The following is a 12,642-nucleotide window of genomic DNA, read 5'->3' as shown; positions in this document are numbered from 1 at the left end:
TTTAATACAAAAAGTGAACCCATAGATATCAACATACGGCTACGCTTTATAAGTGATTTCTATAATACCTAAGGCTACACTTTTTAAATGATGCCAGAATTGTGTTTCCTTCTCTCTTATAAAAAGGCAACACTGAGAAAAGCGTAGCCTATTCTATGAATAGGCTACGCTTTTCAAATGTAGCTTAAAAAAAGTGTGGCTGAATGGGTATTTTTCTTGTAGTGAAGTAAAAACTCACAATAGAGTGAGGTCGAATCCCACAGGGATTGATTGGTCAAACAACTTTAGTTTGAAGAGTATGCTACTTGAGGTAAACAGAAGGTAGTCAGTATTGCAGGAAATTAAATAGCGGGAAAGTAAATGGCAGAAAATAAAGTGCAGAATCTTAAATGGGGATTTGGGGAGATGAACATGAAAATAAATGGTAGAAAGCAAAGAGAATGGGTAAGATTAGAAATTGGGAATTCATTGGGCTTAGGAGATGTTCCATTCTCTGGATCAAGTTCATTCTCATCTCTTCCTCAATCAATGCATTCATTGATTTCCTTGGCAATCTTAAGTGATTGGATCCCAATTCCTGGGCAATCTTATCTCTCTAAGCTTGAAAAATTGCCCAATTCCTTGATTTAATTGCTCATGAGAAGAGATGAAGTGAGGTCACTGATTATACCACATGTATTTCCAAATCAAAGTGTTGGGAGGATTACATGTCACTATATCCGCCCAGACCCCAATTTAGTCCAACATGAGAAAGCATTTCTAACATGATCTCTTCATCCCTTTTCCAAGGCTCAGAGGAGATCCAATTATGGAGAGTTTCTTTTCCAAGACAACTAACCAATTGAATTAAGATCGAAAGCTTTCTAGCAAATCAAGAGAAAAGAAAGAGGAAGAAGAATGAAAACTATAATTGATCCATCAAATTACAACAGAGCTCCCTAACCCAAATGAAAGGGGTTTAGTTGTTCATGGCTCTGGAAATGGAAAATGGTAATGAATAATACATGCTTTACTAGAAAATGCAGAAAAGTAAATATATAGAGTATAGTTCTCCAAAGTGCTCAGCTCCCCTATAGTTCAAAACTACTCCTATATATACTACTCTTCTTGACCTTCTAGTGAGTTCTTCAAGTCTTGGATGTGGACCTTAGATCTTGAGTTGAAGCAAGTACAATCTCCAGTGGGCTCAGCTTGCAGAAAAGTGAGTTAGGCATGGGCGTTAGTTAGGACGTTAGAAGCGTTAACGCTAAGTGAAAATGTGGGTTCGAGAATGTTAGTGCCAATCACCTTTCTCACTAACGTTCCAACCCCAAAATGGTCCACATTAACTTCAACGTTAGTGGCACTAACGTGACCACTAACATTGCCTCATGGTCCTTCGCAAACGTTATTGGGAATCACCTTTTCCAATAATGTTGCATTGTGCCCCCTATCCCCACGTTAGAGTTCACGTTAACTAGGATAATGTGGCTCTTAACGTGGGCATGCCTAAACTTCGAGAGCGTTAGTGACACTTACCTTTGTCACTAACGCTCCAAATGCCCCTCCTCTCCATGTTAGAGTTCACGTTAACTAGGTTAACGTGGCCATTAACGTGGTAGTGAATGCCATCTCCAACGTTAGTGACAAAGGTGAGTGTCACTAACCTTGGCTCATCATATATAGCTCCACATTATCTCTCACGTTAGTGGTCTTAACGTCACCACTAACATGGGCAATGCTGGCTGGTGGACGAAATTGTGATCATGCTTGTATCATTTGTGATCAATGTTCTAATTATGGCACTGGTTGAATTCACAACTCCGTTCAACTAACCAGCAAGTGTACTGGGTCGTCCAAGTAATAAACCTTACGTGAGTAAGGGTCGATCCCACAGAGATTGTTGGTATGAAGCAAGCTATGGTCACCTTGTAAATCTCAGTCAGGCAGATTAAACATGATACTTGATTAGATTTAAATAATAAGAAAATAATAAAAGGGATAGAATACTTATGCAGATTCATTGGTAGGAATTTCAGATAAGTATATGGAGATGCTGTATGGCCCAAGGACGCCTGCTCTCCTACTGCTTCTACTCAATCCTTCTTACTCCTTTCCATGGCAAGCTTGGTATAGGGGTTCACCATCAGCGGTGGCTACTTTCAATCCTCTCGGGAAAATGATCCTATGCGGCTGTCACTCGCACGGCTAATCGTCTGGAGGCATCACCCATGGTTGATGGCTACATCCCATCCTTGCAGTGAAAACTAATGCTCACGCACTCTGTCACAGTACGGCTAATCACTGGTTGGTTCTTACTCATACTGGAATAGAATCCCTTGATTCTTTTGTGTTTGTCACTAACGCCCAGCACTTGCAAGTTTGAAGCACGTCACAGTCATTCATTACCGGAATCCTACTCGGAATACCACAGACAAGGTGAGACTTTCCGGATTCCCAGGATCCTACTCGGAATACCACAGACAAGGTGAAACTTTCCGGATCCTCATAAATGCCGCCATCTATCTAGCTTATACCACGAAGATTCTGTTGGGGAATCTAAGAGATACACATTCAAGCTCTATTGCATGTAGAACGGAAGTGGTTGTCAATCACGCGCGTTCATGAGTGAGAGTAATAATGAGGGTTATTTACTCATCATATTCACCATGTTCTTGGGTATGAATGAATATCTTGGAATAAGAATAAGAGAGATTTGAATAAAAGAAGATAGAATTGCATTAACACTTGAGGTACAGCAGAGCTCCACACCCTTAATCTATGGTGTGCAGAAACTCCACCGTTGAAAATACATAAGTAAAAGGTTCAGGCATGGCCGAATGGCCAGCCCCCATGATCTGAGAACTATGCGTCCCAAGATGTCAAATACATTAGTTAAATGTTCTATTTATAATAAACTAGCTCCTAGGGTTTACATGAGTAAGTAATTGATGCATAAATCCACTTCCGGGGCCCACTTGGTGTATGTTTGGGCTGAGCTTGATCAATCCACGAGCTGAGGCTTCTCTTGGAGTTGAACTCCGAGTTATGACGTGTTTTGGGCGTTCAACTCCGGATTATGACGTTTTTCTGGCGTTTAACTCCAGACAGCAGCATGAACTTGGCGTTCAACGCCAAGTTACGTCGTCAAATTCCAAATAAAGTATGGACTATTATATATTGCTGGAAAGCCCTGGATGTCTACTTTCCAACGCCGTTGAGAGCGCGCCAATTGGAGTTCTGTAGCTCCAGAAAATCCATTTCGAGTGCAGGGAGGTCAGATTCCAACAGCATCAGCAGTCCTTTTGTCAGCCTTTTTCAGAGTTTTGCTCAAGTCCCTCAATTTCAGTCAAAAATTACCTGAAATCACAGAAAAACACACAAACTCATAGTAAAGTCCAGAAATGTGAATTTAACATAAAAACTAATGAAAACATCCCTAAAAGTAGCTCAATCTTACTAAAAACTATCTAAAAACAATGCCAAAAAGCGTATAAATTATCCGCTCATCACAACACCAAACTTAAATTGTTGCTTGTCCCCAAGCAACTGAAAATCAAATAGGATAAAAAGAAGAGAATATACTATAAATTCAAAAATATCAATGAATATTAATTATAATTAAATGAGTGGGACTTGTAGCTTTTTGCTTCTGAACAGTTTTGGCATCTCACTTTTTCCTTTGTAGTTTAGAGGGATTGGCGTCTCTGGGGAACTTAGAATTTGGGATAGTGTTATTGACTTTCTTAGTTAAGCATGTTGATTCTTGAACACAGCTACTTATGAGTCTTGGCCGTGGCCCTAAGCACTTTGTTTTCCAGTATTACCACCGGATACATAAATGCCACAGACACAAAACTGGGTGAACCTTTTCAGATTGTGACTTAGCTTTGCTAAAGTCCCCAGTTAGTGGTGTCCAGAGCTCTTAAGCACACTCTTTTACCTTGGATCACGACTTTAACCACTTAGTCTCAAGCTTTTCACTTGGACCTTCATGACACAAGCACATGGTTAGGGACAGCTTGATTTAGCCGCTTAGGCCTGGATTTTATTTCCTTGGGCCCTCCTATCCATTGATGCTCAAAGCCTTGGATCCTTTTTACCCTTGCCTTTTGGTTTTAAGGGCTATTGGCTTTTTCTACTGCTCCTTCTTTTTCTATATACTCTTTTTAGCTCCATTTTTTTTTCACTGCTTTTTCTTGCTTCAAGAATCAATTTCATGATTTTTCAGATCATCAATAACATTTCTCTTTGTTCATCATTCGTTCAAGAGCCAACAATTTTAACACTCATAAACAACAAGATCAAAAGACATATGCACTGTTCAAGCATTCATTCAGAAAACAAAAGTATTGTCACCACATCAATATAATTAAATTAAATTCAAGGATAAATTCGAAATTCATGTACTTCTTGTTCTTTTGAATTAAAACATTTTTCTTTTAAGAGAGGTGAAGGATTAATGGAATTTATTCATAACTTTAAGGCATGGTTACATACTAATGATCATGAAATAAAGACACAAAACATAGATAAACACAATAATTAAAAACCGAAAACAGAAAGAAATAAAGAACAAAGAATGAATCCACCTTTAGTGGCGTCTTCTTCTTGAAGGACCAATGATGTTATTAAGCTCTTCTATGTCCCTTCCTTGCCTTTGTTGCTCCTCCCTCATTGCTCTTTGATCTTCTCTTATTTCTTGGAGAATGATGGAGTGCTCATGATGTTCCACCCTTAATTGTTCCACATTATGGCTCAGATCTTCTAAGGAGGTGTTGAGTTGCTCCCAATAGTTGTTGGGAGGAAAGTGCATTCCTTGAGGCATCTCAGGGAATTGTTGATGATGAGTTCCCTCATGCATCTCTTGAGGTCCGTGAGGAGTTTCTCTTGCTTGCTCCATCCTCTTCTTGGTGATGGGCTTGTCTTCTTCAATGGATACATCTCCCTCTATGATAACTCCAGCTGAGTAAAATAGATGGCAAATAAGGTGAGGGAAGGCTAGCCGTGCCATGGGTGAGGACTTGTCGGCTATTTTGTAGAGTTCATTGGAGATGACCTCATGAACTTCTACTTCCTCTCCAGTCATGATGCTATGGATCATGATGGCCCGATCCACAGTAACTTCAGATCGGTTGCTTGTAGGGATGATGGATCTTTGGATGAACTCCAACCATCCTCTAGCTACAGGCTTGAGGTCCAGTCTTCTTAGTTGGACCGGTTTGCCTTTGGAGTCTATTCTCCATTGGGCGCCTTCCACACAAATGTCCATTAGAACTTGGTCCAACCTTTGATTAAAGTTGACCCTTCTTGTGTAGGGGCGTTCATCACCTTGCATCATGGGTAAGTGAAACGCCAACCTCACATTTTCCGGACTGAAATCTAAGTATTTCCCCCGAACCATTGTGAGATAGTTCTTTGGATTCGGGTTCATACTTTGATCATGGTTCCTAGTGATCCATGCATTAGCATAGAACTCTTGAACCATCAATATTCCAACTTGTTGCATGGGGTTGGTTATGACTTCCCAACCTCTTCTTTGGATTTCATGTCGGATTTCCGGATACTCATTCTTTTTGAGCTTGAAAGGGACCTCAGGGATCACCTTCTTCTTTGCCACAACATCATAGAAGTGGTCTTGATGGCTCTTGGAGATGAATCTTTCCATCTCCCATGACTCGGAGGTGGAGGCTTTTGCCTTCCCTTTCCCTTTTCTAGAGGATACTCCGGCCTTAGGTGCCATTGGTAATGGAAAAACAAAAAGCTTAAGCTTTTACCACACCAAACTTAAAATGATGCTCGTCCTCGAGCAAGAAAGAAAAGAAAAGTAGAAGAAGAAGAAGAGAATATGGTAGAGAGGGAGGGAAGTAGGTTCGGCTATATGGGAGAAGAAGGGGTTTGTGTTGTGTGAAAATGAAGAAGAATGGAAGGTTATTTATAGGGAGAGGGAGGGTGGGAAATTGAATTTGAATTTTATGAGGGTAGGTGAGGTTTATGGGGAAGGGGAGGTTGATGTGAATGGTGAATGGGGTAATTGGGAAGAGGACTTGAGGTGATTGGTGAAGGTTTTTGGGAAGTGTGATATGAGATTTGGATTAGGAGAGTGTGATTAGGATTAAAAGGTAAGGTGGGAATATGGTAGGTGAGGATCCTGTGGGGGCCACAGATCCTAAGGTGAGGATCCTGTGGGTTCCACAGATCCTGAGGTGAAAACAAATACCATTCCTTCACCATATAGGCATGTAAATTGCCTTCATGCATCGTTCTGGCGTTCAAACGCCCATTGGTGCATGTTCTGGGCGTTCAACGCCCATGTAATGCATGTTTCTGGCGTTGAACGCCAGTTTCATGCTTGTTCCTGGCGTTCAGCGCCAGTTTGTCCTCTCTGTGGACCATCCTGGCGTTTAACGCCAGGTTGTTGCTTGTTTTGGGCGTTCAGCGCCAGAATGGTGCTCTGTTCTGGCGTTGAACGCCGGCCAGATGCACCTTACTGGCGTTGAACGCCAGTCTGCGCTACCTCCAAGGTGAAAATTTTTTTTTTCTTCTGTTTTTGACTCTGTTTTTAATTTTTTTGATTTTTTTCGTGACTCCTCATGATCATGTACCTAATAAAACACAAAAATAACAAAGAAACAAAATAAAATAAAATTAGATAATTAAAATTGGGTTGCCTCCCAACAAGCGCTTCTTTAATGTCAATAGCTTGACAGTGGCTCTCATGGAGCCACATGGTGATCAGGTCAATTTAGTGTGTAGTCCAAACACCAAACTTAGAGTTTGGATATGGGGTTTGAACACCAAACTTAGAGTTTGGTTGTGGCCTCACAACACCAAACTTAGAGTTTGACTGTGTGGGCTCTTCTTGACTCTGAACTGAGAGAAGCTCTTCATGCTTACTCTCTTTTGTCACAGAGGGATGGCCATGTGCCTTAAACACAAGGTAGTCCCCATTCAATTGAAGGACTAACTCACCTCTGTTGACATCTATCACAGCTCCTGCTGTGGCTAGGAAAGGTCTTCCAAGGATGATGCAATCATCCTCTTCCTCCCTAGTGTCTAAGATTATGAAATCAGCAGGGATGTAAAGGCCTTCAACCTTTACTAGCACGTCCTCTACTAATCCATAAGCTTGTCTCAATGACTTGTCTGCCAGTTGTAATGAGAACAAGGCAGGTTGTACCTCAATGATTCCCAGCTTCTCCATTACAGAGAGTGGCATAAGGTTTATCCCTGACCCCAGATCACATAGAGCTTTTTCAAAGCTCATGGTGCCTATGGTACAAGGTATTAGAAACTTGCCAGGATCTTGTTTCTTTTGAGGTAGAGTTTTCTGAATCCAAGTATCTAGTTCACTAATGAGCAAGGGAGGTTCACTTTCCCAAGTCTCATTACCAAACAGCTTGGCATTCAGCTTCATGATAGCTCCTAAATATTGAGCAACTTGCTCTCCAGTCACATCTTCATCCTCTTCAGAGGAAGAATAGTCTTCAGAGCTCATGAATGGCAGAAGGAGATTTAATGGAATCTCTATGGTCTCTGTATGAGCCTCAGATTCCTTTGGATCCTTAATAGGAGATTCCTTCTTGCTTGAGGGACGTCCCAGGAGGTCTTTCTCACTAGGATTTTCGTCCTCCTCCTCCCTTGTGCATTCGGCCATATTGACTATGTCAATGGCCTTGCACTCTCCTTTTGGATTCTCTTCTGTATTGCTTGGGAGAATACTGGGAGGGGTTTCAATGACTTTCTTACTCAGCTGGCCCACTTGTGCCTCCAGATTTCTAATGGAGGATCTTGTTTCATTCATGAAACTGAAAGTGGCCTTTGACAGATCAGAGACTATATTGGCTAAATTAGAATTGTTTTATTCAGAGTTCTCTGTCTGTTGCTGAGAAGATGATGGATATGGCTTACTATTGTTCAGCCTATTGCGTCCACCATTGTTAAAGCCTTGTTGAGGCTTTTGTTGATCCTTCCAGGAGAAATTTGGATGATTTCTCCATGATGAGTTATAGGTGTTTCCATAAGGTTCACCCATGTAATTAACCTCTGCCATGGCAGGGTTCTCAGGATCATAAGCTTCTTCAGAAGCTGCCTCTCTAGTACTGTTGGATGCATGTTGCAGTCCATTCAGATTTTGAGAGATCATGTTGACCTGTTGAGTCAACACTTTGTTCTGAGCCAATATGGCATTCAGAGTATCAATTTCAAGAACTCCTTTCTTCTGAGGTATTCCATTGTTCACAGAATTCCTCTCAGAAGTGTACATGAACTGGTTATTTGCAACCATGTCAATGAGTTCTTGAGCCTCTTCAGGCGTTCTCTTCAGGTGAATAGATCCACCTGCAGAATGGTCCAATGACATTTTCGAAAATTCAGAGAGACCATAATAGAATATATCTAATATGGTCCATTCTGAAAACATGTCAGATGGACATCTTTTGGTCAGCTGCTTGTATCTTTCCCAAGCTTCATAGAGGGATTCACCATCTTTTTGTTTGAAGGTTTGAACATCCATTCTCAGCTTGCTCAGCTTTTGAGGAGGAAAGAATTTATCCAGGAAGGCAGTGACCAGCTTATCCCATGAGTCCAGGCTATCCTTGGGTTGTGAATCCAACCATATTCTAGCTCTGTCTCTTACAGCAAAAGGGAAAAGCATGAGTCTGTAGACTTCAGGATCAACTCCATTCGTTTTTACAGTCTCACAGATCTGCAAGAACTCGGTTAAAAACTGATAAGGATCTTCAGATGGAAGTCCATAAAACTTGCAGTTTTGTTGCATTAAGGCAACAAGCTGAGGTTTCAGCTCAAAGTTATTGGCTCCAATGGCAGGAATGGAGATGCTTCTTCCATCAAACTTGGACGTTGGCTTAGTGAAGTCACCAAGCATTCTCCTTGCATTATTATTATTATTTTCAGCTGCCATCTCTTTCTCTTGTTCGAAAATTTCTAGAAGGTTTCTTCTGGATTGTTGTAATTTAGCTTCTCTTAATTTTCTCTTCAGAGTCCTTTCAGGTTCTGGATCTATTTCAACAAGAGTGCCTTTTTCCCTGTTCCTGCTCATATGAAAGAGAAGAAAACAAGAAAGGAAAGAGGAATCCTCTATGTCACAGTATAGAGATTCCTTTATGTTAGTAGAAAAAGAAAGGGGTAGAAGAATGAAGAAGAGGGTTCGGATTTTGGATGAAGAGAGGTGGAGAGAAGTGTTAGTAATTAAATAATTAAATAGAAGAAGAAAAGAGGAGGGAGAATTCGAAAATAATTTTGCAAAAGAGTTAGTGATTTTCGAAAATTAGAGATAAATGTAATTGAAATTAAAATTTGAAACAATTAATTAATTAAAAAGAATTTTTGAAAAAAGAGAGAGATATTTTCGAAATTAGAAGAGGGAAAAGTAGTTAGGTGGTTTTGAAAAAGATAAGAAACAAACAAAAAGTTAGTTAGTTGATTGAAAAAGATTTGAAATCAAATTTGAAAAGATAAGAAGATAAGAGGTTTAGATAAGATATTTTTGAAAATCAAATTTTGAAAAAGATAAAATTTTTGAAAAAGATCAAATAAAAGATAAAAAAAGATTTAATTCAAAAATTTTGAAATTATTTACTTCACTAAGAAGAAACTACAAGATAAGATTCTAGAACTTAAAGATTGAACCTTTCCTAACAAGAAAGTAACAAACTTCAATTTTTTGAACCAATCACATTAATTATTAGTGAATTTTCGAAAATTACATATAAAGATAAGAAAAAGATTTTGAAAATAATTTGAAAAAGATTTTTGAAATTTTCGAAAAATAGAAAAAAAATGAAAAAGATATGATTTTTGAAAAAGATTTGAAAAGATAAGATTTTTAAAATTGAAATTTTGACTTGACTAGTAAGATATAACTAATTTTGAAAATTTTTGACCAAGTCAACCCAAAATTTCGAAAATTTGGAGGGAAATAAGGAAAAGATATATTTTTGATTTTTGAATTTTTAATTATGAGAGAGAAAAACAACAAAAATACTTAATGCATGAAATTTTTAGATCAAAACCATGAATGCATGCAAGAATGCTATGAATGTCAAGATGAACACCAAGAACACTTTGAAGATCATGATGAACATCAAGAACATAATTTTGAAAAAAAAAAATTTTTTTTTGATGCAAAGAAAACATGCAAGACACCAAACTTAGAAATCTTTAATGCATGGACTCTAACAAACAAAAAATGCATATGAAAAACAACAACCAACACAAAATAAGAAAACATCAAGATCAAACAAGAGGACTTATCAAGAACAACTTGAAGATCATGAAGAACACTATGAATGCATGGGATTTTCGAAAAATGCAAGAAAAATTTTTAAAAGCATGCAATTGACACCAAACTTAAAAATTGACTCAAGACTCAAACAAGAAACACAAAATATTTTTGATTTTTATGATTTTCTAATTTTTTGAATTTTTATTAATTATTTTCGAAAATAAAGTTTAGAAAAACGAAAAATAAAAGAAAAATTTTGAAAAAAGATTTTTGAAAAGAAAATTACCTAATCTGAGCAACAAGATGAACCATCAGTTGTCCATACTCGAACAATCCCCGACAACGGCGCCAAAAACTTGGTGGACGAAATTGTGATCATGCTTGTATCATTTGTGATCAATGTTCTAATTATGGCACTGGTTGAATTCACAACTCCGTTCAACTAACCAGCAAGTGTACTGGGTCGTCCAAGTAATAAACCTTACGTGAGTAAGGGTCGATCCCACAGAGATTGTTGGTATGAAGCAAGCTATGGTCACCTTGTAAATCTCAGTCAGGCAGATTAAACATGATACTTGATTAGATTTAAATAATAAGAAAATAATAAAAGGGATAGAATACTTATGCAGATTCATTAGTAGGAATTTCAGATAAGTATATGGAGATGCTGTATGGCCCAAGGACGCCTGCTTTCCTACTGCTTCTACTCAATCCTTCTTACTCCTTTCCATGGCAAGCTTTGTATAGGGGTTCACCATCAGCGGTGGCTACTTTCAATCCTCTCGGGAAAATGATCCTATGCGGCTGTCACTTGCACGGCTAATCGTCTGGAGGCATCACCCATGGTTGATGGCTACATCCCATCCTCGCAGTGAAAACTAATGCTCACGCACTCTGTCACAGTACGGCTAATCACTGGTTGGTTCTTACTCATACTGGAATAGAATCCCTTGATTCTTTTGCGTTTGTCACTAACGCCCAGCACTTGCAAGTTTGAAGCACGTCACAGTCATTCATTACCGGAATCCTACTCGGAATACCACAGACAAGGTGAGACTTTCCGGATTCCCAGGATCCTACTCGAAATACCACAGACAAGGTGAAACTTTCCGGATCCTCATAAATGCCGCCATCTATCTAGCTTATACCACGAAGATTCTGTTGGGGAATCTAAGAGATACACATTCAAGCTCTATTGCATGTAGAACGGAAGTGGTTGTCAATCACGCGCGTTCATGAGTGAGAGTAATAATGAGGGTTATTTACTCATCATATTCACCATGTTCTTGGGTACGAATGAATATCTTGGAATAAGAATAAGAGAGATTTGAATAAAAGAAGATAGAATTGCATTAACACTTGAGGTACAGCAGAGCTCCACATCCTTAATCTATGGTGTGCAGAAACTCCACCGTTGAAAATACATAAGTAAAAGGTTCAGGCATGGCCGAATGGCCAGCCCCCATGATCTGAGAACTATGCGTCCCAAGATGTCAAATACATTAGTTAAATGTTCTATTTATAATAAACTAGCTCCTAGGGTTTACATGAGTAAGTAATTGATGCATAAATCCACTTCCGGGGCCCACTTGGTGTATGTTTGGGCTGAGCTTGATCAATCCACGAGCTGAGGCTTCTCTTGGAGTTGAACTCCGAGTTATGACGTGTTTTGGGCGTTCAACTCCGGATTATGACGTTTTTCTGGCGTTTAACTCCAGACAGCAGCATGAACTTGGCGTTCAACGCCATGTTACGTCGTCAAATTCCAAATAAAGTATGGACTATTATATATTGCTGGAAAGCCCTGGATGTCTACTTTCCAACACCGTTGAGAGCGCGCCAATTGAAGTTCTGTAGCTCCAGAAAATCCATTTCGAGTGCAGGGAGGTCAGATTCCAACAGCATCAGCAGTCCTTTTGTCAGCCTTTTTCAGAGTTTTGCTCAAGTCCCTCAATTTCAGTCAGAAATTACCTGAAATCACAGAAAAACACACAAACTCATAGTAAAGTCCAGAAATGTGAATTTAACATAAAAACTAATGAAAACATCCCTAAAAGTAGCTCAATCTTACTAAAAACTATCTAAAAACAATGCCAAAAAGCGTATAAATTATCCGCTCATCACTGGCTTAATCCAACGTTAGTGACAAAGGTGAGTGTCACTAACGTTGGCATTTTCTTTCCCTTCCACGTTAGAGTTCACGTTAACTAAGTTAACGTGTCTCTTTAACGTGGCTAATTGCCAATTTGTAGCGTTAGTGGTATTCACTTTTACCACTAACGCTGGAGCTCCCTTTTTCTCCACGTTAACTACCACGATAACCTAGTTAACGTGGCAATTAACGTGGGCTTATAATGGCTTCGCAGGCGTTATTGGCGATCACCTTTTCCATTAACACTACAAGCTTGTCCCTATTC

General features: G+C 39.3%; 1 non-coding gene across 1 annotated transcript; it reads left to right on the top strand.

Moving 5' to 3' along the window:
* The first annotated feature begins 8,399 nt into the window (after window positions 1-8,399).
* On the top strand, window positions 8,400-8,503 carry LOC130952800 (small nucleolar RNA R71). Its single transcript, XR_009074975.1, has one exon. It is a non-coding gene; the product is annotated as a small nucleolar RNA R71 (small nucleolar RNA).
* Window positions 8,504-12,642: the final 4,139 nt, after the last annotated feature.

The sequence above is a fragment of the Arachis stenosperma genome, chromosome 9 (assembly GCF_014773155.1).
Source record: "Arachis stenosperma cultivar V10309 chromosome 9, arast.V10309.gnm1.PFL2, whole genome shotgun sequence".
In the NCBI taxonomy this organism is placed as follows: domain Eukaryota; kingdom Viridiplantae; phylum Streptophyta; class Magnoliopsida; order Fabales; family Fabaceae; genus Arachis; species Arachis stenosperma.
This window is presented reverse-complemented; position numbering and strand designations above follow the sequence as displayed.